Genomic DNA, 26,095 nt, shown 5'->3' with positions numbered 1-26,095 from the left:
ATTTCCTCGCGTTTAACACCACACCCTAATTAGATAGCTTATAAGGCCAAAATTCCCAAAGTCCTTTCAACTTGCCCGAAGTCCGGAAACTGCCAGTGTTATATTTAAGAAATTAATGTGTTTGGAAACTCTTTCTGGTTGTGTCGTGCGTGTGTTTTTGCACACGTGGGTACTGTCCTGCGTTTGGTCAGTCATCTCTTGTTAATAGCCGCCGTGGCTTTAATCAGCCAGGAGGACATTATCATTATTACGCTAGCAGATAATAGACAAAAATTTCTTAAGTAGACCAAATGTATCGAAGAACGATAAAAGAATGATTGAGCCAATTAAATGATTAAGAATCTTGCGTCATGACCGCATTCAATGATTTTCATTATCTGTGGAAGTTTTTTTGTTATGGCTCATTTTATTGTATATAATATAACACTAGTCTCCACACGCGGCTTCATTCGCTTGTCAATTAAACATTTCGAATTGTAAGGCACCCTAGGACTTTTTCTATATGATGATCGGTTGAGAAGTTAAGAAGTAAAAGCGAAACCGAACGTAAACAACTCATTTTCGCATTTATAATAGTAGCTAGGATAGTTAATATAAGTTTTCTAAGGACAGTATTATGGATCAGCATACTATGTTAATAGCTTTTGAGTTTTTAGGATTCCTTTAATAAAAATGAAACGATTATCTCATCTGTCAGCATATCAGTATGTTTCAAAGGTGTTGAACTAAATTTATTTAAACGAGGTATTATTTTACGTTACAAACATTCACACACATATATAAAAATAAGAAGTATACTAGCTAATATGGCGGCCGTCTTTCATATTGATCTGCAGTAAAGGTCAAACCGTTTCGAAACAATGATCTGATGATCATCTTAAAAACGTGCATCGACGTTATTAATTGCATTCTGATACTCGTTTATCATATTTAAAAAATGATAGCGAACGGCACTTAATATTTTATTTTAATATATTATGCTTATGGAGCTTATTCCACCACGCTGCTCCAATGCGGGTTGGTAGAATACACAAGTGGCAGAATTTCAATGAAATCAGACACATGCAGGTTGCCTCACGATGTTTTCCTTCACCGAAAAGCACGAGATGAATTATAAACAGAAATTAAGCACATGAAAATTCAGAGGTGCTTGCCCGGGTTTGAACCCACGTTCATCGGTTAAGATTCACGCGTTCTTACCACTGGGCCATCTCGACTTTATTTATTAATTAGATAATAGCTCTGCTGTAATTAAATCTTTAATAAGTCCTTGAATAATCTATGTTTAATTATAGTAGAACAATATTCCACTTAAATACTCATAACCACGTTAATTTGACTTCCAAAGTTCCGATAAATACTTCGCCGACATCGAGACGCCATTTTTGTCGCGAATCCCACCGTGATATTCCACAGTGATACATAGATTATTCATGATGATACCGCGACAATTCAATGTCGAAGTTGTTTATTGGTCTTTACTCTTCTTGTCCTTGTATGTACTATACTTATATTATAATTAGTTTTGTTAGATAATTTACTTAACATTTGTTCAATCGTAAGATAACTCCAGACCGATTTCGCCCACGGCGGCCAATCTTAAGAGAGATCAGACAACTGCGCAGGACATATTATAGTGCACAAGTATGTGTGGTGCAGTCTCTATTCCCTAACTCTCATAATCCGATGGGACGGCAATCCGATGCGACCGGAAAGAGTTCAGGCGAAGGAAGAATTACTTTACATGCAGGAGGCACGGGAGTGTACACACTACCAACTTTGACAGACTGGCAGACTCTGGGCTGCTATTGAGAATTGTTGAGAGAAAAACCCGATAACTTTTTATTAGCCCGACCTGGGATTTGAACCTAGGACCTCCGAATCTGTGGTCTTATATCTAATCACTAGACCAACGAGCTTAATCAAAACTATATGAATGAATGATGATGAACATTTCTTTTATGAGTAATTTTTTTAAATGATGTTTCTTAGAACAGTCTCGGTTTCATTTCAATATTTTTTTAAAATTTTAATTAATTTCTAGAACGTTTAGAAAATAAAGCAAATGTTTCGTATTTATTTTTCGACAAAATAATTAAAGTGTTAACGGAACACCAGTTTCTTGGTATTGAATATTTGAATACTTAAAATAAAGGTTATTGCAGGGTTTCTGAATATGTTTGACACGTGTTTACAAGGAGCCGCTAACCAAATATAGTCCTTATGTAGTACCACATAGACTTCAAGATGTCCTATATATACATATATTTTATGTCATCACATCTTGAATACAAATCAGTTGAACCTTGCATCAAGTTTTACCGTATTCAGAACTTTTGACGGTAGTTACTTTAGAATGTCTGGTTTACAATATCTGCCTTTTTCTAAGGTCTTAATAACTATATTTGCGTAAACATTTCATAGTATTTTTAAAGAAGTCTAATGTCGCTATGACATGGTTCTAACAATGTTATTGTTGAATTTTGAAAAAGAACTATTTCGTACTTATTACATACTTATTCTTCACATTTTATGACAAAAGAAAACTATTTAAAAAAATGAAACAAACAAGATGAGTTTTTACCTATAGTGTGTTAAATTGACTGATGTTTATGGTTACTGCTCCGGCAAAGGTCGTATCGAGTAGTGATGTAGCCTACTACCATTAAACGCGATATCTGACATAAAAATATGTTTTTAAATCGGAGTAGTAGTTTTTAAAATTGATCTATTTACAATAGTAATATATATATATATTACATGAACTTTCGGTTGAAAAAATTAACACTAACAATTCTTAGTTTTGTAATACGGCTAATGGCTAATTAGGTTCTTCCAGACACAACCCAATAGAAATAGATATACATAACATTTGTGTAGACGGTACGAGACAAAAGATTTTCTTTGATACATGCGAAATAGACGGCGATTTCTCAAAATATTGTTATTTTCCAATTGGGTATAATATAATATAATTGTTAAATTGTCTACAAAGTAGAGTATAATTAAATTATAATGAATTAATGAATGACAATGTACTCCAATGGTTTTGCAAATATCTGTTATTACGACATCCGATCAGCCAATCAGCACCTGCCGTTTAACCTTGCTCCACTCTCTATAACACAGACCTACATCTGGTCTGTCCATCCATCCGATAGCGAAAGGTGACCTCGGTGGTATCATTATAAAATGAATAGCTAAAAATAATGTGGGACTTTAACGAGCTGAATGACATTTTCCGTGCTAACCGTCTTTAAAGATCCAGTATTCAATATAGGTGTTGCTCAATATCAGCGATTTCCCGCTGTCACATTCTAGTCGCCAGTCCACCTGGTCCGCCAGTCGGTTCCTCTTGTATTGCGATATTAATTCGAAATACTTTGTTACACATAGAAAATACAAGAAAATGTAATCATTAACGGAATGTCGAGAAACCTTTATCGTATCAACTTATTCCACCGCCATCTGTCTCACTCACTCATCTTATATTTTAACAATTTCTTATTGCTGTGTTTCATGCGAACAGACACAGTAACAGTAAAAGCCTGTTAATGTCCCACTGCTGAGCTAAGGCCTCCTCTCCCTTTTGATGAGAAGTTTGGAGCTTATTCCACCACGCTGCTCCAGTGCGGGTTCGTAGAATACACATAATTTCAATGAAATTAGATACATGCAGGTTTCCTCACGATATTTTCCTTCACCGTCAAGCACGAGATGAATTATAATCACAAATTAAGTACATGAAAATTCAGTGGTACTTGCCTGGTTTGAACCCACGATCGTCAGTTAAGATTCTAACCACTCGGCCATCTCGGCTTTTTTAGTGTGTCGAACAGACACACACAACCTTATTTCACATAGTTAGCATTGGAAGTGTTAGAAGATGCTGTTGTGACCATGAGGTAGCCTGTTCGTTTGTCTCCCTTCCTATTTTATAAATAAGCAAAAACTTACGATTCCGAGTAAATTTGCTAGTAATTTTTTTCAGCTTCCTTAATTGCCATATCCATTAGCATCTAATAGTGTTTACAAATAATTAGTTGCTGTAAGATTTACTCTGCTAACATGAAGTCTTAGAATAAATACTTATTAGATATTTAGGCAATTTGCGTGAATTAATTTTCGAACTTGTTTGATTAAAATATTTAGTAGATCGGTAAGATATAGTATAAGCCATACTAAGATTATTTATTTTCGTATAGGCTTTTCTGTTATGGTAGTTTCAAACTTCATATTTCATATCCTAACCATTTTCGTCACGCAGCACATCACACCGATCTGAACATTCAACTCAGCTGAACGTTTTTTTTTATAGAATAGGAAGGTATGTGGATGGTAAGTGGTCACCAAACACCCTTAGACATTGGCATTGTAAGAAATGTCAACCATCGCTTACAGCCAATGCGCCACCGACCTTGGGAACTAAGATTTTATGTCCCTTGTGCCTGTAATTACACTGGCTTACTCACCCTTCAAACCGGAACACAGCAATATCAAGTATTGCTGTTTTGCGGTAGAATATCTGATGAGTGGGTGGTACCTACCCAGACGAGCTTGCACAAAGCCCTACCACCAGTAAACGTATTTGCTTACCATCATCCTCAATATCATATCATATAATAGTGTTGTTACGTTAGGTTAGAAGGGTGAGTGAGCCAGTGTAAGTACAGACACAAGGGACATTACATCTTAGTTCCCAAGGTTGGTGGCGCATTGGCGATGTAAGCGATGGTCAACATTTCTTACAATGCCAACGTCTGTGGACGTTGGCGACCGCTTACCATCAGGTGACCCATATGCACGTCCGCCTACCTAGACTTAAAAAAAATGTACATATATCAATTACCATTTAGTTTTTTTTAATGTTAGCGTTGTTCTAGACGCTACCAAAAAAGTTAAGCATAACAAGAGAAAAAAAATCGTAAATCACCATCATCCGTTCTTCAAATCACGTATAAAGGTCAAAATTAAGTGCTTTCGGTGATTCGCGTAATTTTGTTCTAACATAAACCGCTTGTTTTTTATTTTGATTCCGTGTTATGATACCTATCGCTAATTCCATCACGCTTGACGTATATTATTACGTGTACTTAAGAAAAAAAAATATTCCAATTAAAAATTTATAAAGTTCAAAACAAAAAGGATTTACTAGACGATGAGGATAACCTTTTACGTCAAATTATTTCAACAGAATTATTTTTTATTGGATATAATACAATATAGCTATTTGCGAGTTACCAAAACAACCATGTTTTTTTTTATTTTAGACTAACGTTGCTACATAATAATTTAAATATTTTATACCAACAATTCAAATAGGTATTATGTACGTTAAAATGGCAGATTTTGAAAGATTTTCGTCATAAAATCATTTCCACGCTGGTGAAGTCACGGGTTTTGTTTTTACGTTTAAAATAAAAAAAACGCTTACCACTCTATCTACCACATTTCGTACGTATTTTTAAATAAAAAAAAGTGAAAACATAGACTAAAGCTATAATTTTTTTAGAAATTTATCTCTGTATGTTACCTTATTATTTTGTGTGCAATAAAAATAAATGTATTTTAATTTTAATAGGTATCTGCTTTATTCTAGTAAGCAACTTCATTTCATTGCCATTACTATTTTTTAATGGTTTTTAATGAATTAAATTTTAAATAACATTTTGATTATATTAATTAATCTAACCATCTTCATAGACAAGAGTTTTAGGATTAATTAAAAATCTTATCTTAAATAAGCTAACGAGACGATAGCTAATAGTATAATTTATTGTTATAGCAATATTTTATTCCACAGATAATATACAATGTAATTATTTATGTATTATAAGGGTTGCCTATTGATCACTTTAATAAATGATTTTAAATAAAGTTATGTAATTGCTTCTGACCGCAACAAGGTTATTTAGTAAGTGCTAATGATGACAAGTGTAAGCTTCAAGGTTGACGCAATGTAAATCATATTTTTGTACCGGCAACACGGTTTTGCTTCCTTTATCGAGCGATTGTATAACGATTAGGATTGGACAAAAGCGCGAACACATTAGAATATATTTAAAAATGTGGTCACGTGACGCGCGCAGATGTAAAATATCGAACCTGATGGTTTTTGAACGAATTTATAATTAAAGAATACCAATAAATAAAAATGAAGTAAAAATGTAGTTCCGCTAATAAAACAAACCTCTTCTTTCTTACTATTATTCTAATATATACCACACAAGGGAGTAGCAGTGTCGAGATATGACAGCACAAATAAGAGAACGTTGTGCCGTTTATCGTCACGACGTACGTGTAGTTCTTACTCTAACGCGCCAATAAGTGTTTCATATAAAAATAACTGTTTAAATATAAATATGTGTGTACACAGTAAGATAATAGTATTAAATTATTCCTAGCAATGTATGTTTATTGTACGTTCGTGCAGTTAACTATGCACTGAAGTCTTAAGAATATATTATGTTGAAATATTTAAAATTCAATTTATATAAAAAACAAAATTAATCGAATGTTAATTTGAATAATTTTTTTTTAAATTAATTCAAGGATTTAATATAAGGAATCTTGGAAAATAAAAGTGGCTTTTTTGTTCATTATGGTTTAAAAAAGATAATTGATTTGTTTTTGTTAACATATTTTGTATACATTTTAATAATTATCTGCTCATTCTTTTATACCTTTAAATACGTTTAACTTTTTTTTTTCATTGCTTTAGTTTTATCTAATAATAATACACATTAAAACATATTGTTTTATAGGTCAATATATCGAAATCTTTAATTCTAACATTTTTACAAAATTATCTACACAAAATTAGAAGAAATGCTATGTCAACTGTTCAAGCCCGGGCAAGCACCACTGAATTTTCTTGTGTTTGTTTTGTATTAATAATAATATACTCTGCGGTAAATAAAACATCGCTAGGAAAGATGCAAGCAAAATCGTATCCAAACTGGCTTAGTGATATAATCTCTAAGCCATCTTAAGAGGAGAGGAGACGTTTGTCAGCTATATATGTAATAGATGATAACTCCTACTTCATTAAGTTTTCATACAATAAAGTTTTAAATTAGCAAAACGTACCCGATTTATCCAAACCTTTATCTTTATATTCTGTCCTAGTTATAATACACACTTAGATGTAGAATATATACGTATGATGCAGATTTTAGTCATCTTTTAAATGATAGATAAGGCAGACTAGTTGTGAAATGGAGTCAGACGCCTTTACTACATACTTACGGGTATATTATGTAATGTAACTCGGTCAATGTCTCGTTCACAACAAATGTTGCTACGTTTTAAACGGCGCGTTTTCGTCAGACGTGCAACTTTTATATTGGTCTGTTAATATAATTTAATTTTTATCATTAAACCGTCTTATAAGAGTTTTTGTATGATAATTAATTGTTAAGGACTTTATACGTTTTAACGATACATTAATGGAACAGACCATAAAGGGAACGACCCCTACTTATTAAGTAATGCTACTTACTAAGTTGGAGCTCATTCTATTAGTCTGTGCTAGTTGGGCTTATTTATATATTAGGTATTCGTTCATAGCAGATTCGCAGATATTTATAAATAGTTCATTATATAAATAGAATACATTATACAAGAATGCACTACTTAATCACCTTCTAAATTCGGAAACTTTATGACTAGAATTTACTTGCATTTTAGAAATATGTACGTATTATGACAAGGTCGCACAAATATAACACTTACACACTATTTAAATTTAACTAGCTTCGCGATAATGACTAATCGCTTCTTATTAAAGTTGTGTAGCGAGTTTTTAGTTAAACAATGCTGTTTCTTCTTACGAATGTCAAACCAATAATGAGAGAAGAAGATAAAATATTCTATAATAAACATATATTGTTACACTTCAAATTTATATTAATTAATATGATATATATTAAGGTTATATATATTATATTAATTTTATATATATTAAGGTTACAATTCGAGATGGCCTAGTGGTTAGAACGCGTGAATCTTAACCGACGATCCTGGGTTCAAACCCGGGCAAGCACCACTGAATTTTCATGTGCTTAATTTGTGATTATAATTCATCTCGTGCCTGACGGTGAAGAAAAACATCGTGAGGAAACCTACATGTGTCTAATTTCTTTGAAATTATGTCACATGTGAATTCTACCAACCCGCATTGGAGCAACGTGGTGGAATAAGCTCTAAAACTTGTCCTTAAAAGGGAGAGGAGGCCTTAGCAGTGGGACATTCAAAGGCTGTTACTGTATTGTTTATTAAGGTTTAATATTTTAATTACGTGATAATGTTTTAGTGAAATAGAACGGTTTTTACATTCGTATCACATTTAGAAATTTTGAACTAGACGACAAAATATAAAATTGTATGTTTCTAATTTTAAATATCTCATGCATCGTTTCATACGATTTCTTCTCCTTCAGTTAGGCGTTAACGAAATCACTTATGCGACTTCTTCTGGTTAAACCCATGCCTGGGTCTGGACGGAAAAATTTGAGGATGCGTCATAATTTTGAAGGTGACTCAAATTTAAAATACTTTTAGCATATATTTAAATAATTTAAAGCTGTTGTCTTTAAAACATAAACATATTTATGATAGAAAGATGTTAATTTTTTAAGAGTATAACAATTTTATTGAAAAAACTTAATATTATATGTAAATATATTGAATGACATATCACACGAAATGGTTAAAAGAAAAATACTCAAGCAAATTAGTAAAAATGAAGAAAGGCGCGATTTCGAAAGGATTGAGATTGCAAACTTGTTGATTGAGTGCTATATCCAAGTTCACTCAGAGGCCAGACCTGTAGTCCAGAGAGAGAGAGGGTTCCTCCTGACTGGCCCAAAAAATCAGTCTGGGTACGGGCCTCGGGGTTGCTCCCTTAACCCGGGCTATCCTTACCGGCAAGTTATTTTCGCCGTGTCTTTTTATTTTTGGCCCGAAAGGTCTCAATGACCCAGTGGCTGTAGTCCAGATCGGTGGTGCTAGAACTTAAATCTAAGACCTAATATAAACAACATGAATGATATTCTTCATTATTATAAAAACGAGTGATCAGACTGTATCCTTACTAATAATAACACGCATATAAATCATTACATATTATAAAAAGGCCTCCGCCGCCTCTGTCTCTGTGTTTATTTGACCGCGATAAATTAAAAAAAAAATACCATACGGATTTTGATATGGTATTCACCAATCGACGAAGTGATTCGATTGAAGTGATTCGAAATTTACTGGTGGTAGAGCTTTGTGCAAGCTCGTCTGGGTAGGTACCACCCACTCATCAGATATTCTACCGCAAAACAGCAATACTTGATATTGTTGTGTTCCGGTTTGAAGGGTGAGTGAGCCAGTGTAATTACAGGCACAAGGGACATAAAATCTTAGTTCCCAAGGTTGGTGGCGCATTGGATATGTAAGCGATGGTTGACATTTCTTACAATGCCAATGTCTAAGAGCGTTGGTGACCACTTACCATCAGGTGGCCCATATGCTCGTCCGCCTTCCTATTCTATAAAAAAAAAAAAAAAGAAATATCATGGTTATTGTTGAAGATTTTTTTTTTATAAAATAGGAAGACGGACGAGCATATGGGTCACCTGATGGTAAGTGGTCACCAAACGCCCTTAGACATTGGCATTGTAAGAAATGTCAACCATCGCTTACACAGCCAATGCGCCACCAACCTTGGGAACTAAGATTTTATGTCCCTTGTGCCTGTAATTACACTGGCTCACTTACCCTTCAAACCGGAACACAACAATAATAAGTACTGCTGTTTTGCGGTAGAATATCTGATGAGTGGGTGGTACCTACCCAGACGAGCTTGCACAAAGCTCTACCACCAGTAAAATGTAGGAAAAAATCACAGCTTTAATTAAGCTTTACTGGCGTACGCCAGATAAACAAATTATTTATATGTTTTACGATATAAACGTTTTTTGTAGACGCTTACTCAACCCGCGGCGAAGCTGGGATGGGTTGCTAGTATTATACAATAAAGAAATCTTATGCGTCTGTATCTTATATAAAAAGTTACTGAGATTTTTTTTCGGTCTGCTTTTGCCCATCGATAGATAGTGTTTCTTGAGGTAGATTTAGGTATATATAAGGCTGAAGAACTGAGGCTTTTAAGACGCATTTAATTTTTTTTTAAATATTAGATTTTTTTTAATACGAGCCTGATTACAAAAGTATCGTGACATTGACAAAATTGCGCAGGCGCACTGTTACATAACATCGACTGTCCTCATTCGTATAGGATACACATTATCATGCAAAAACATGCATCTTAAATCATCAAAGAAGGACAAGGCTTTATATGCTCAACTTGCTTTTCTGTTTATTTTAAGGATAAATTTCTCATTGTCAAATAGATATTGTAATAATTTTAACTGATCTCATTTAAAGTATTTACTTTATTTTCTACTAGGATAGATGGGCAACAACTTCATATTAATTTCCATAAACAATCAATAATAAAAACATATTACACATATATGTAGATCCCACGTATGAAACGCAGTTGATAAGTAATAATTGTCTTCTGTCAATATTTAAAGGCAAAGGTGTAATTATATTGTACCTAGCTATAAAAAATATTAAATCATTGGATGCTTCGTAAATTATGTATACATATATGCTATATTTATGTTCACCTTATTAATGAATACGTAAAATAACATTTTATTGGAGTAAAATATCTCTTAATAAAAAATAGTTTTTTTACTTCGAAACATCATGTTATATATATATATATAGGGTATTACTATTGGGTAAATGGAAATAGACTACCAAATATTCGTACATATGTACACTTTCAATTATTCGCAAACAATAGTGTCTACTTGTTTAGCTGACGTAACTATTACCTATCATAAAAACGCCATCTAACACGTTTCGTAAGCTTTTGTTCTTTTTTTGCTTTACAAATAAAATGTAATAAATTACATTTTGTAAAAATTAAAAATGAAGATTAAATTTTATTTACCCACGAAAGATTAAAATCTTTATTAATGTAACCTCTTTGCACATGCGATGATAGTCAAGTTTTAAAGGTCAAAGTGTGAAACGTATTTGATATGTAACGTTTTAGTAGAATACGTCTGACGCAAAAGGCTCACGTTTGTCATATGCAGTAACCGAGTTGCATACTCTGATACTGAGTTTTATAAGCATTTTAAGGTACATTCTTACTGATGCAAAGACTTAATCAGTAAGGCACAAACTTTGGGAACTTAGATATGTTCTTTCTGCGTACTGTTTGGCGGTTGAATATATGAAGGTAATTACGAGGTTTTGTGCAATTATAAAAGCCAGTGTAATTACAGGCACAAGAGACATAAAATCCTAGATTCCTCAGTATAATAATCTTTATAATTCTCATCAAATCGAATCAGTAAAAAAAAATTAAAACACTGTTGATTAATAATTTATGACGAATCTGCGTTTGCCTTTTTTTTAATACTGGAAAAACGCATTACGCGTTTGCCCCACGGGAACAGTGGGGGGGAGGTATATGGGACTCGCCGGTGTCCAAGGCGCCGAGTGCGCCCCCGTACATCGGATTACCCATTAAAAAACCAGCGGTAACCTCTGTCTTAACGAGGATCGCTTGCGCATACATACGTGATGCTCTAACGGTGTCAGTACACTCTGGCTTAACATAATATATACATACGTATAAATTTTATTATTCCTGAATATAAATAAGTAGTCAAGAAAAAGTTAGGATAAAATGAGTACCGTCTTCAACGGCAACGCGTGAAAAACCATAGACATTAATAACAGTTTGTATTTAAATATAACAGCGTGTTAATGTCCCACTGCTTTGCTAAGGCCTCCTCTCCCTTTTTGAGGAGAAGGTTTAGAGCTTATTCCACCACACTGCTCCAATGCGGGTTGGTAGAATACACATGTGACATAATTTCAATGAAATTAGACACATGCAGGTTCCTCACGATATTTTCCTTTACCGTCAAGCACGAGATGAATTATAATCACAAATTAAGCACATGAAAATTCAGTGGTGCTTGCCCGGGCTTGAACCCACGACCATGGGTTAAGATTCACGCGTTCTAACCACTAGCCATCTCGGCTTTATTTAAATATATCTGAAATATCTAAAGGCGATATCTTTCTACACTGCCTGAGCAGTGGCATTTAGAGGCTTTGTTTGTTTTTGTTTTTATACTTTTACCTTAATTTTTTTTAATGACTAACAGAAAACGAGTAACATATATCATTTAGAACTTTATACATATCCTTGAAGCTATTTCAATTGATCAGATTTTTGGAATTCCAACAGCACGTTTGCAATTTAATTAGAAACCTTTTTTTATTTACGTCGAAGATAAGTTTATAAGCATTATATAAAATTATTGTTCTAACAATATAATTAAATAGGCATTTTTTTGGAATCGGTACCAGTAAAAGAACTGTTTTTAAACGTATAGTAAGTAAATAAGTGTCATCTAGTTTTGTACCTGTATTTAAACCTTATGCAATACCTAATACAAATTTATACATATATATTTGGGATCTTCGAGGTACTGCTAATTGCGATCGGAACAGTAAATGTTTTATAAATATAACATTATTTACTATAATAATAATGTCCTCCAAACCGATTTCGGCCACGGCGGCCAATCTCGAGAGAGATTAGTCAACTACGCAGGGGATTTTATAGTGCACAAGTGTGTGAGAAAACGCAGGTGCACTCTAAATTCCCTAACTCTTATAATCCGATGGGACGGCAATCCGACACGACCGGAAAGAGTTCAGGCGCAGGACCAACGGCGTTACGTGCTTTCCGAGGCACGGTAGTGTAAACACTTCCAACTTCCGGACTCCGGGCTGCTACTGAGAATTTTCTGTCAGAAAAACCCAATAACTTTTTAGTGGCCCGACCTGGGAATTGACCACAGGACCTCCGGGTCTGCGGCCTTACATCAAGCTACTAGACCAACGAGGCAGTCGATTTTTACTACTTACTTTATAACTAGCAGAATTATGTTTATATGTATATTACAATTAACGTATATACAATAATACGAAAATCAAGGTGAAGTACGAGGAAGAGCATGATGGTAATTGAGTGATCACGTTTCTATTTTGTAGCATTGGACGTGAACAAGGTTTCCTACATCTACAGTCTATTCCGACCACAGGAAGAATAAAGACAAATAAATAACATTTAACATTGAATTAACGTGTTATCTTTGGTCATCTTGAATCATAAATGGTTTTTATATGTATTCGCGAAATAAATGGCTTTTTGAATGTTAATATCGAAACTTTGAAAAATTAAAGTAGATAGAAGTAGTTAATTGATAAGCGTAGTATAATAATTCATTTAGTACTATTTGAAGTGCAAATCATAGCAGAGCTGTTAGAAAAACGCATAGAACATGCAAATCTAAGGTTTGTTTGTTTCTCCTTTTTCGATTGGAATCAATAGGTTATAAGAAAAAGCGTCGAACCAGATGGATATGACTTCGCTTGTTAACAAGTGTGGATTAACTCAGAGCCATCAGCACACAGTTTTAGTATTCATTTTTGCACAATTCGATATATTGAAAGAAAATATGTATTTTTTTCTAGGGCAGTTTTTTTTAATTATTATTATTAATTTTAAAAAGTCGATTAAAAATTCATACGATTGATATGTTACATTTGCATTGCAAAACTAACCATTATCTCCCACTATCAATATAAATATTACAATCTAATTTAATTTTAAAACAGATACCTATTTATTTCAATAGCATTAAAGTTTATTTAATAATTTCATAATATACACAGTTTAATTAATATATTTGATTTTCTTGTCACCTAGTATATCGTGAAACCGTCATTATTGCTATTTCGTTTTTTTTTTTTAATATAAATTTATTTCCGAACATAATTAATAAAATCAATTAAAAATATATATTAAATAAATAATATTCTGGGACATTTTTCGCACACGGCTATCTGAACCCAAATTAAGCTTGTACAGAGCTTGTGCTGTGGAAACCAGACAACTGATATACTACATATACTAGTTTTCTTTTGTAAATACATACTTATATAGATAATTACACCCAGACTCAGGACAAACAGACATGTTCATGCACACAAATATCTGTCCTGGGTGGGAATCCAACCCACAGCCTGCGGCGTGAAAGGCAAGCATCCACCAACCACGCCAACCGGCTCGTCGATATTTAAAATGAACAATATTTACGATTTCATAATTTATCTCAACGTACTGTGAGTCAGTTGTTTTAATGCCGTTCGCTTCAGAATCTATCGATCATCACGCATAGACTATTCCCGTATGTTAGAAAATATTTTTCATAAACAGTAACAGCCTGTGAATGTCCCACTGCTGGGCTAAGGCCTCCTTTTTTCAGGAGAAGGTTTTGAAGCTTATTCTACCACGCTGCTCCAATGCGGGTTGGTAGAATACACATGTCGGAATTTCAGTAAAATTAGACACATGCAGGTTTCCTCACGATGTTGTCCTTCACCGTCAAGCACGAGATGAATTATAATCACAAAGTAAGCACATGAAAATTCAGTGGTGCTTGCCATAAAATTAATCCAAAATGTGAAAATGTACGTTAGTGTATCGGTTGTCACTAATGGACAGAGTGTTTGAAGAAGATGGTTAAGGTGTATAATTCATTAATGTTTTGAATAAATTTTCTGAAAAATGACGACGATTGTTAAAGGAAATCATGGTGATTTAGAGTTTTAATGGCGTACGCTTTGTAAACCAATAGAGTTATCTGTAGTAACATATAATAGTTTTATGTATGTAGAACCTTATTCTACCCGATGCCGTGCGACACCGGGACAGCTAGGCTTGTCAATATCATTATAGATACAGACAGATAACATTGCATGTCAACACAATAATAACATTAGGTGTTATTTTCCCAGAGCGCTGCACTAATTCCGTTACCATTGTTGGATTTGTTACCGTTAAAATGTTTAATACTGTACTTTAAAACAATGCCCAGATAATGTATTGTATATTTATATTTTCAATGTTTTTTATATTACCATATATTTCAGACACATAATTATAATGCACATTGATTTGGTTCGAATCACATATGATTTAAAATAAATTTATGATGATATTTTTTTATCTAATTACGCCAAAAATCTCAATTATCTTTTAAAATAAATCCAGATTAATAATAGAATATGATAAATCAAGCTCTAACATACGTATATGAAATTAAAGCAATGGGAACATATTCTATATATTAATATAAAATGATAGCTAAATTTAAAGTACACACAACGCCATATCCTGGCCAAAAAGCAAGGTTTTTTTATCACACCAGTAATAATTTTAATACAGCGTACAACTTATTTGTAACTTAATTTTCGATATTAAATTGCTTAGATTTTGCTCTTTTTTCATGTAGCCTTTGAAAATGTAGCCATTTTATTCCCCCCATAGTTACTTATTATACTATATATATATATACAAACGTTTGTAATATATAATAGCGTATAACTAGTTATACGCTATTATATATACTAACGTATATATACTAACGTATAACTAGTTCTTGAACCGTTTAATTTAGACATATCGAGTATAATACCTCAAATATTTTCACAACAAGAGTACCTGAATTTGTAAATTAATTTATCTGGACGAAAATATTTCTTTCGTTCTCTTTATCTGAAAACGAGAATAAATCTTTTAGATATCACCAATTTAATAAAGTTAACCGATTTTGTATAACAGAATAAACACAGGACCAAAGCATCTAGTTTCAAGACTCAATATATTAAAAAATTACTGGTTGTATTTATTTTAATAATTCAATATTTAGCCGCATTAGCCGCTACATTAAATGAAATAGTGTAACCAATGAAGTGGGATACGTTCTTCATTGCATACACTAAACAATTTACCCACGCTCTTAGCATCGTATCTGTTGCTAAACAACTCCAATGTATACAATATCAATACGGACTTAAACAACATATAATTATGTCATAACCTATGTAACTACAAAAGGTAAGGATTTTCATAAATTCGCTTTGTTTTACTTTAACGGTAATAAGGACTTAAAGGTATATCGTTAATAGTTTGTTAACTATGTGTAGAAACTTCAATCCTAAGTAATAGTGAAGTATAATCTAAATATAAATGCGAAAGTGAGTTTGTTTGTTTGTTACGCTTACTTGTCTACTAACTATTCAAACATCATAAAATTTTTCATACACGTTGTTAGAAACAGGTGTAGAAAAGGACTATATATCATTGGGTACTCAACCACTCCACAAACACAACACACACACACACACACTCACATACACACACACACACTCTCTCTCTCACACACGCACACACACACACGCTCTCTCTCTCACACACGCACACATACACAAAGACGGGCGGAAACTAGTCAATTTAAACACAAAACGAGATAAAATCACACAGGTTTTTGATATATCACGTGACCTCGGCAAAAGAAGCAAGGGCTTATGAACAGAAATTAAACTTGTAAAATTTTAATGATGTTCGTATGAATAGATCGTATTCTATCCAACGAGCAACGATTCACATATTATACCACAATATTCGTAATGTAATTTAAATTTTGAGCTACCGTTCATCATTCATTAATAATTCGTGATCTTCGCTTAATTGTGAATTGAGTAATATTTGAATTAACATAAATAAAAATAAATATATGTATATATATTATTTTTATTGTACATTTTTAAATAATGATCTAGTACTTACTCATATTAATTTTACAATAGTTCTTATTGTTCTTATATTTTTACAAAAGTTATAATCAATATACATTAAATTAAGTTATTAGTAATGATAAGATTTCAATATGTCATATATTTATAAAAGTGTAAATGACGGACTGAAAGCAAGGCCCTAACTACTGTGGTTAGCATCATAAAAAAATGCATATGGGTTTCTTTTACACTTGGAACTTGGTATTTAGCAATTGTGATTTATGTCAGGGATACTTTACTCTATGATTAAAAGATAGAAAAGTGTAAATCACTTAGTCTCTTGCCGGTTCTATTCGGTAGAATCTACATTTCGAAGTGGTAGGTTTACATTAATTATAATTAATTCAATACTGTAACATGACGATTAAAAACTGCTTATAAGCTTAATTAAAAAAAGCATTAGTTGATTTGATTAAAATATATTAAATATTATTTATTTAAATACGAATGTGTGTTTCTTTACATCTTTACGCAAAAAGTGGATATATAAAACGAAGATTTCTTGTATATAGGTAAATAAGCGTACACCGACATAACTAACATCGTAGTAGGTAGGTTGTGAAATTATAAAAACCGTTCACTGACTTTTGTATATAATACTCGATAAATACAGTAACAGCCTGTTAATGTCCCACTGCTGGGCTAAGGCCTCCTCTCCCTTTTGAGGAGAAGGTTGTGGAGCTTATTCCACCACGCTGCTCCAATGCGGGTTGGTAGAATACACATGTGGCAGAATTTCAATGAAATTAGACACATGCAGGTTTCCTTACGATGTTTTCCTTCACCGTTAAGCACGAGATGAATTATAATCACAAATTAAGCACATGAAAATACAGTGGTGCTTGCTCGGGTTTGAACCCACGATCATCGGATAAGATTCACGCGTACTAACCACTGGGCCATCTCGGCTTTTTTTTTAAACTCGATAAATATATGAATGAAATGGATAATAAATAATCAGATTAATAATATATGAACCGAATTAACGGCTTCGGTGTAGATATTATTTGCACTTGTCACATGCAATAGTCAAAGTTTAGAAACTGCTCCCGTTTCGAATGATATTGATTTCTTCCTTTCACTAAATATATTACCCAATGATTTAACAGTAAGGGCAAACTGATCTTAATAGTATATTTTATTGTTTTATTAATATCGATTAATTACATGTTTTGTCTTTATATATATATTTTAATTGGTGATTCGTATGCAAGCCTGTCTGGCTAGGTACCGCCAAGCAGCTTAGAATTGTTGTGTTCCGATTTGAAGGATGAGTGAGACAATATAACCACAGACATAACATCTTTGTTCCCAAGGTTGGTTGCGCATTGGCGATGTCTATGAGCAACGTGACCACTTAACATCAGGTTGCCCACTTGCCAGTTTGCCTACCTAATACAGTAAAGGCTATGTTTTATGACTATCAACGCACATAGGCACTTGATATTTAGAGGAGATCTTTGTCTAATGTAGAAACGCACTAGGATAGGATTTTGCCAAATTAAAATTCAATATGACAATCAACAATTAATTATTTCTAATTTCCGATATATCTGTTTAAAATATCATTTCTTATAGCACGCCAAGATGAATGAATAGAAAATAAATAGAGCAAAGGTTTACGGGGCGCCTAGCGATATAATAATTAGAGGATCACTCATGACTCCTTGAAGTTCCCATTCTAACACAAGCTGTACATTTAATTGAAGAGATCATACTAGTTTAATGATAAGTTTACTTAATTGAAACAGTTTAATAGCAACTGTCACAGAAAATATTGATAGCGCGATCAGGTCGGTCAGGTTGGCACTTCACGGCCAAAACGTAAAAACTATAAAGAATATGTAAATACAATTCACGGAATTATTCCTACTTAATGGTAATTAATCCCTAATTACCATTGACATAACTTATTATATCGTACACCTGCTCTATTTTACCATTACGTAGGCCTTTAACTGATCAGCTTCGAATCGCCTTTCACTATTTCGATACAACAGTGAATTTAAAAACATAAAATACTAGCTTGCATATTGTTATATAAAATATTCTTAAATTGAAAAATAACAATATTTCCTCCTACGTTTAGATTGGTTAACGGTATAACAAACGCTGACTGGGTGGTACCTACCCAGCGGTTTGGTAACATAATGTTTGTGTAAAATTGCAGCTCAATCGATTGGATGGCACTGCCTTAAAATTGAGCCCAAAGTCACACTCGTACTAAAAGTAAAGTTACAGTATTTATTGTCCGCGTGAACTGCTGCTATAACAATATATTATTTTTTAAATACATACTTTTATTTCGAAGAAACGAGTACTAATTGAATTCAGTTAAACAAATTGAGGCATTTTAAATAATTTTTGTGTAAGTAAATCGAGTATGTCCTATATTATGATTAATATAATATGTTTAATTATCATCCAGCGTAAGGCCAATTTCAAGAAAAAAAAAAACAAAAACGTATATTGTTATTAATGTTTAATTTATCAAAAGCTTATAAATATCATAAATGTATTCAAATTTAACGTAATAAATAATAAATACATTGAAAGGTTACTAGAAATACCTTGAAAATAAGACGGAACTTGTTATGAATCTCGATGACTACTTCCGTTTATAGTATAACAAATTAATTCACATATGAATAATTTACGTAAATGTATGTATATATATATATAAATACAAATAAACAACATAGAATAGCACGTACTATATCAAAATAACTGTCTTATTGAATCTAATTATGCAAGATACAACTTTGTCTGTATTTTCGTCCGGAAAGTAATCGATAAAGCGAGTGCAATTTCAAATGTATATGCTTAGATGATTAAAGAGAGTATTCCAATCTTAAATTCAATAATGAGTATATGTTTTTCCTATGTATATAGTCAACAGTCGTGCATAGCCGGGCCAATATATAATTTTCACATAAGCTAGTTAACAATTATAAAATAGCTATGTACTGATTACTTAGTACAATCTTTCATTGAAACCAGTACAAATTCTTCTTTATCTGATTCATCGAAATAATACGTAATAATTTTTAACACACTGACATATACTTATTGCATTATATTTCACTGTGACATAAGATACGTGACAAAAACTCTATAGAAGCAGTTTTCAAGGTCCTACGTGACTTCCTTTATAGAATTTGTTTTGTTGTTAACGAAAAGATTGAATAAAACAACAGATGCTTGTTACTTACGGAGATATAACATTTACATAAGTCATTGACGGAATAAACATTTCATATGTTAATTTAATTTTAATAATATTGTTGCAGAATATGAAATATTTGTTGTATAAATATAAGTCATCGGGATAAGTAGTTTATTTACAGTAATATCGAAGAGTATGTATCTTACTTAGATAAATGTGCCAGCTGTTCTGCGCGGTTTCGTCTGTATTAAACCGTAAAACGTCATAGCTCCGCCTCCGTTTGTTGTAGCGTGAGTTTATTATCCTTTCTTAATAAATTTTCTTTCTAAAACAATAAGATTTAATAAAAAAACACTAATCGATTCTGAAATAAGCGATAACAGACAATTTTCGTTGAAACGTTTTTGTTTTCAGTCAATTTATTTTTACTTAATTTATTTCTTTAGGTTTCAAGATACTTTTATTTTAATATTTTCTTATTTTTCAATATCCACCAACCCGCATTGGAGCAACGTGGTGGAATAAGCTCCAAACCTTCTCGTCAAAAAGGGAGAGGAGACCTTAGCCCAGCAGTGGGACATTTACAGGCTGTTACTGTTATTTTTCAAAACAATAATTTTAAAAATGGCTGTACAAGTTTATTAGAAAATCTGTTTAAAAACAAACAAACAAATGAAGTAGCCATTAATCACGCAATCCAGTTACGAATTCAGCTTTCGATAAATTTGTTTAGTATTATAGCATATTTAGCAATACCTAACTGTAGCAATTATCCAACCAGCTACAGCTTTCACTTACGCTAGCACACTATGAACTAAATTAAGCAACAATTTTAACTAAAACTTTAATATTTGAATATAATATTTAATAGTAAAAAAGTAGTATGCATTTAAGATAATACACGCAATTTGAATGTAACCTACAAACACAAAACATAATCAAATTCGGTCCAGCTGTTTAAGAGTTCAGTGATATACCGACGTACAGCACAATTATATATATAAAGAAATGATGACTTAAGAAATACTGTCACTGTCACTATTGTGTACTATCAATATTTGTACCTTGGCAATTTTTCTATTTCGATTTGTATTATATTTTTGAATTCTCAAAATAAATAATTCTTTAATGAATTAAAGCTATATATTAGATACTATTATATACTGAAAAATATATAAATATAAGATACGACATCTTATTAATAAAAATAAGTCAAAATCTTTATTCAACATAAAGCCACTTACTTAAACACCTATATTGAGTAGTTAAAACGTTAAAATGTAACAAATAAATAAACTCACATTCGTGTCTATAACATCAGTAATAATTGTCAAAACTACAGTTCGGAAAGTTATAAGGAAAAGGAAAGTTATAGTAACTTCGCTGGATTATTGAATTTTTAACATTTTTTTTTTCAATGTTCAATGTGATATAATCTGAGTATTTGGTAAAAATATGCTAAATAACCTTTGAATTTTATATTTCAAATTTTTTTTAAATAATTTTTGTATTCGGTAAAAAGAAAAGAGAGTTATCGTAAAATCCCCAAAAAATTCTAGACTTTATTAAAATCAATCTTTTTTCTTTAAAGCAAATTACTATGTTATTGTCTTAATTCATTATTTCACGGTCCAGCAAAATCGCATCATAATCTTCACACCATTAAAACACATACTATAACAATAAGGATTCTCCCTTTATTCTTGTACTGCGCTAAATACCTCAGCCCAGTTATTTCGTATTTAACATGAAATAACCGTTACATGTCACCTACTTGTTATTCGCTTCATTCTATCCTTTAACCTCTAAGCAGAACATCTAACTGTTAGTGTATTCACGGCCTTACTCTTCGAACATATCTCATGTTACAATGGATCGTCTGTCACGATCACGATACAAGACTAAAGGGTACATCACGGACGTGATGATAATAGGAATATTTGCCATAAACGAGCACTGCAGTGTCAAGTGTATATGAGCTTTATTATTTAACGAGTTATTCATCCTGACTTCGCGCTGTTACAAGTCACTAGTTGCTAGCTATAAGACAGCAGATTCAGAGATCAGACCGCAAAAATGTTATTGGGTTTCTTTGCTAAAAATTCACAGTCGCATTCAGGAGTCTGAAAGTTGGAAATATGTATACTCCCATGCTTCGAAGAGCACGTAAAGCATGTTTAACTTTCCGGTTCAGATTTACCGTTCCATCGGATTGTGAGATTGACGGTAGCGTAAGTAAGTGCTCGTACTGTGCTAGCACAGAAAACAGCAAGACCAATAATTTTTAAATATCTTATTATTAAACTACTACAGCTATTCTGTGAGGTCTCAAATAGTATTTTACTCGTTGGAAACCCAACTGACATTCTACAATATTTGGTACGCGTATGCTTGAAATGTTATTACTATAATTATAGTCAATGTCAGTGTCGCATATCACTTTCTGACATTTAACGATCGTGTTATGCGACTATATCGAGTTTGTTGTTAATAAATATATCTAATGATCTCAATTGTAAAATGTATATAGAAATTAAAATGAATAATAGACAATATTAATTGCATATATTATGATGATTTCAAGCTAATATTTATTTTTCCATGTTTTAACTTTAAAGCAATTAGGAGATCCATAAATCCTTCACAGAGTTTTCATAACATGCTCAGAAGCGCGCTTCCATAATAATGACCAGAGTTATCAAAATATATGCATGCATAAATGGTTACTTTAATATATTTATATTAAGTTAATATATTATAACTTTTAATATATAATAATTTATAATTTTCATTATATTTTGATAGTGATGGAAAAGCATTTGTTTTGTGTGTGCATTCGCACATACTCCATCAATTTATCAAGTCGTTATTTTTTTTTTCCTTAATAGCAGTCGTCATTGCAATCAATCGGTCGAATTGACATTACTTTCAATAATACTCGTACACTGATCTTATAAGACAATGTTTTTTTTTCACTTTATTGTAAACAAAGAATCTGATTCGATGATCTTCGAGTTTTGCAGTCACTCGCTTCTACTAAGCGAAAAACGACGACCGTCAAAAAAGGTTATGACTATGAGATACCTTAATTTGACTACCATTACGCAACCATAACTAGTTAACAGTAATGACACGAATTACACTTAGATTTTTTAAAATTATTTCTTCTAGCAAGGTCGATGAGATATTTAATCTTAAATTTTGGTGACGTAATTTAATATTTTGAAGCACTAAGAAGATAGCTAAACCGTCACAGATGAATGTCCTCCTAACCGAATTTCGTCCTATATCAAATGTTAGCAGGATATATTATAGTGCACAAATATTTGTGCTAACATTGGAGCATTATTTATATTCTCATAGTCCCGTGGAACAGCAATGCGATTTCATTGAAATGGGATCAGCCGTGATTCCCAAGGCTTAGGCATATAACAATGCCAAGTTTCTTACTACCTGTTGCTACTATGAAGCCCTTGGCAGAAAACTGTATAGTTTTTTGGATTAAATATACATATAAAATTGGACTAAAAAATAACATACAGTTTTTTTATATTTAATTGCTGAGTGACATTACATCTCAAACAAGTTTTATACTTTATATTACGTATATTCCAATAATATTTATAATTATTGCGAAAGTTCTTGATTTGTCAAGTTCTTCATTTTTCATTAATGTTCAATTGGTGATTTCCAACTTAATATTTTGTCATTTACACAAATTGATTCTAGTGGAAACAATATAGGTTAAAGGTGGGAACATCGATAACGGGTTATTGTATAATGGATTACAATTGGAATTCAAAAAGTTATGATTCGCTAAATTAATTTTACACGCGATATGTCTTTACAAAGTATTGCGTGGTGGTCGTACAGTCATAGAAGGCTTGTTACCCAAGATTTTGATGAAAGTTTCTGTGCTTAACAATAATTCTTAATTAATAACCTATATAATAATTAAAAAATAATATTTAATAACTTTCAGTTTTGCATTACATATAAGACTTGTACTTTAAAAATTAAAATGCTAAAATTAACAAAAATAAATACTTTTGGCGTTCCACTTATTTCGAAATACCATAGATATATATCAAATACAGACGTACGCAAAATGTCAAGACTCAAATGATTATATGTAACAAAGGTTCTGCGCAATAAAGGTCGCCTTTGTTGGATATTGGATGCGGTTTAAATGAGATATGGCTTATTTGTGTTTTCGGTTAACTATGAAATATAGCTATTATACGCCTAATTTATTACTTAAATATACAAACGAATATCTACCTCATTGGTGTTGTGGCTAATACGCTATGGATACCGACGTCCATGTCTTATATCCCGGGTAGGCTTAACTAAAAAAACTTATAATAATATAATATTCTGGGACATTATTCACACACGGCCATCTGATCCCAAACTAAGCAGAGCTTGTACTATGGAAACCAGACAACTGATATACTGCATATACTACTTTTATTTTATAAATACATACTTATGTAGATAATTACACTCAGACTCAGGACAAACAGACATGTTCATGCACACAAATGTCTGTCCTGGGTGAGAATCGAACCCACAACCTTCGGCGTGAAAGGCAAACTACCAACCACGCCAACCGGCCCGTTATTGAGTGTTTTGTTCTTTTCTCAGTAGCAGCTTGGAGGTAGGATGTTGTCAGTGTTACTTTTCTGTGCCGTGTCGGATTCCCGTCCTATCAGACTAAGTAAGGTTGTCAGTTAAAATTCAGGCAAGCGTTAATCTTGAGATTGACCGAAATTCGCCAAAAATCATGTTTAAGTAGACTCAATCACTTTTGAATTAATTTACGATAAAATTTGAATAATTTTACACAACAAAATTTTGAATCATTAAGGATAAAAAGTTCCGAATGCAACTTCAAGGCTTAAATTGTTGATCATACATAAACATATAATTTTATTCAATGTTATATATAACATATGTAAAAATATATACATAAATTATTGCTACGTCATTAACGATTTCATTTTATTGGTAATAACAGAACTTGGAAATGTAAATTATATGAATAACAAAGATCTAAACAAATATATTAATAAAAAAACAAACGCGGCCATATATAGGACCTTTTTTATACAATAGCTATAAAATGTCAGGTATTCGTTGGAATACCTTTTAATTTTTTATTTATTATTATCATTTACACCTCGTGCGCCACCTATACCTTGATTTTGATAGTATTCCAGAAATATTTCTAAACAACGACATTTCAATTTAATAAAATAAACATATAAACAACAAACAAACATTAATATCCACGAAGAGTAAGCCAATCCGCCAAGCGAAGTCGGCTCTTTTCCGTACTCAACGTCTCCTGAGCTTTACGGTTTCATAAAGAACGTTACAGCCCTCTATATCGATTACTTTCGTAGTATTACAAACACTGATAAACTTTTATACTGAAACAATAAAAGCTGTGTAGTTTTTCCTGGAAGAAAAAAATCTAATTAAAAATTTAAGTTTAACGAAGAAGTCAAAACTCGTTACGCTTACTGCTATTCAATTAGCGATCACTGTTTCTTAACAGTTTAGTAAATCGATTTAATAACGTATCGAATTAATAATTCGTTATCAAATCGTCTCGGTTCATATTGTTATTGACACTCTTAACCTTGGCACTATGGTAATGCTAATAATACCTCTATTTATATATTCAAATGTTCATGCTATGTCAATTCTCTATGGCTATTAATTCCTCTGAACCGGTCGACTCACGTGTATGAATAACTTATTGTCGCGACTTAAATGACTAATCGGTAAATATAACATATACATAACAAAGTCAAAATTCCTTTATAGTTATCGTATTTTTTTATAGTTATGGGAAGGTAGACTGACGCTCATAGACATTAGCACTGTAAGAAATGTAAACCATTCCTTACATCGCAAATACGTCATCAACCTTGGAAACTAAAAAGTTATGTTCATTGTGCCTGTAATTACACTGTGGGCCAGTGCCCTCAACCCGGTACACAGCGATACTTAGTATTGCTATGTGTCGGTGGAATATGTGATGATAGGGTGGTACATACCCAGAAGAGCCCACCAAGTAACTAATATTTATATAATCTTAATAATATGACGTACCTTCGCCCG

General features: G+C 32.4%; 3 protein-coding genes across 5 annotated transcripts in view; 1 reads left to right on the top strand and 2 right to left on the bottom strand.

Annotated features, from left to right (window-relative positions):
• The window catches only part of LOC126776827 (tetratricopeptide repeat protein 5-like), a 233,039-nt gene that overhangs the window by 155,507 nt on the left and 51,437 nt on the right, over positions 1-26,095 (bottom strand). The gene's annotated exons all lie outside the window — the stretch shown is intronic.
• LOC126776863 (torso-like protein) overlaps positions 1-26,095 on the top strand; it is a 63,233-nt gene that overhangs the window by 10,015 nt on the left and 27,123 nt on the right. Inside the window, exon 1 of one of the 3 annotated variants that reach the window (XM_050499705.1) lies at positions 20,152-20,253. The exons of the other annotated variants lie outside the window; for them this stretch is intronic. The gene's annotated coding sequence lies outside the window, so the exon portion shown is untranslated. Of the gene's footprint in view, positions 1-20,151; positions 20,254-26,095 lie in introns of those variants that run through there. 3 annotated transcript variants of the gene reach the window in all.
• LOC126776726 (protein mini spindles) overlaps positions 10,719-26,095 on the bottom strand; it is a 230,730-nt gene continuing 215,353 nt past the window's right edge. The window contains exon 38 of the transcript XR_007669977.1: positions 10,719-10,730. The gene's annotated coding sequence lies outside the window, so the exon portion shown is untranslated. The remainder of the gene's footprint in view (positions 10,731-26,095) is intronic.

This window comes from Nymphalis io, chromosome 21 (genome assembly GCF_905147045.1).
Source record: "Nymphalis io chromosome 21, ilAglIoxx1.1, whole genome shotgun sequence".
In the NCBI taxonomy this organism is placed as follows: Eukaryota; Metazoa; Arthropoda; class Insecta; order Lepidoptera; family Nymphalidae; genus Nymphalis; species Nymphalis io.
Note: the sequence above shows the minus strand (reverse complement) of the source record. Positions and strands in the feature narration are given on the sequence as shown.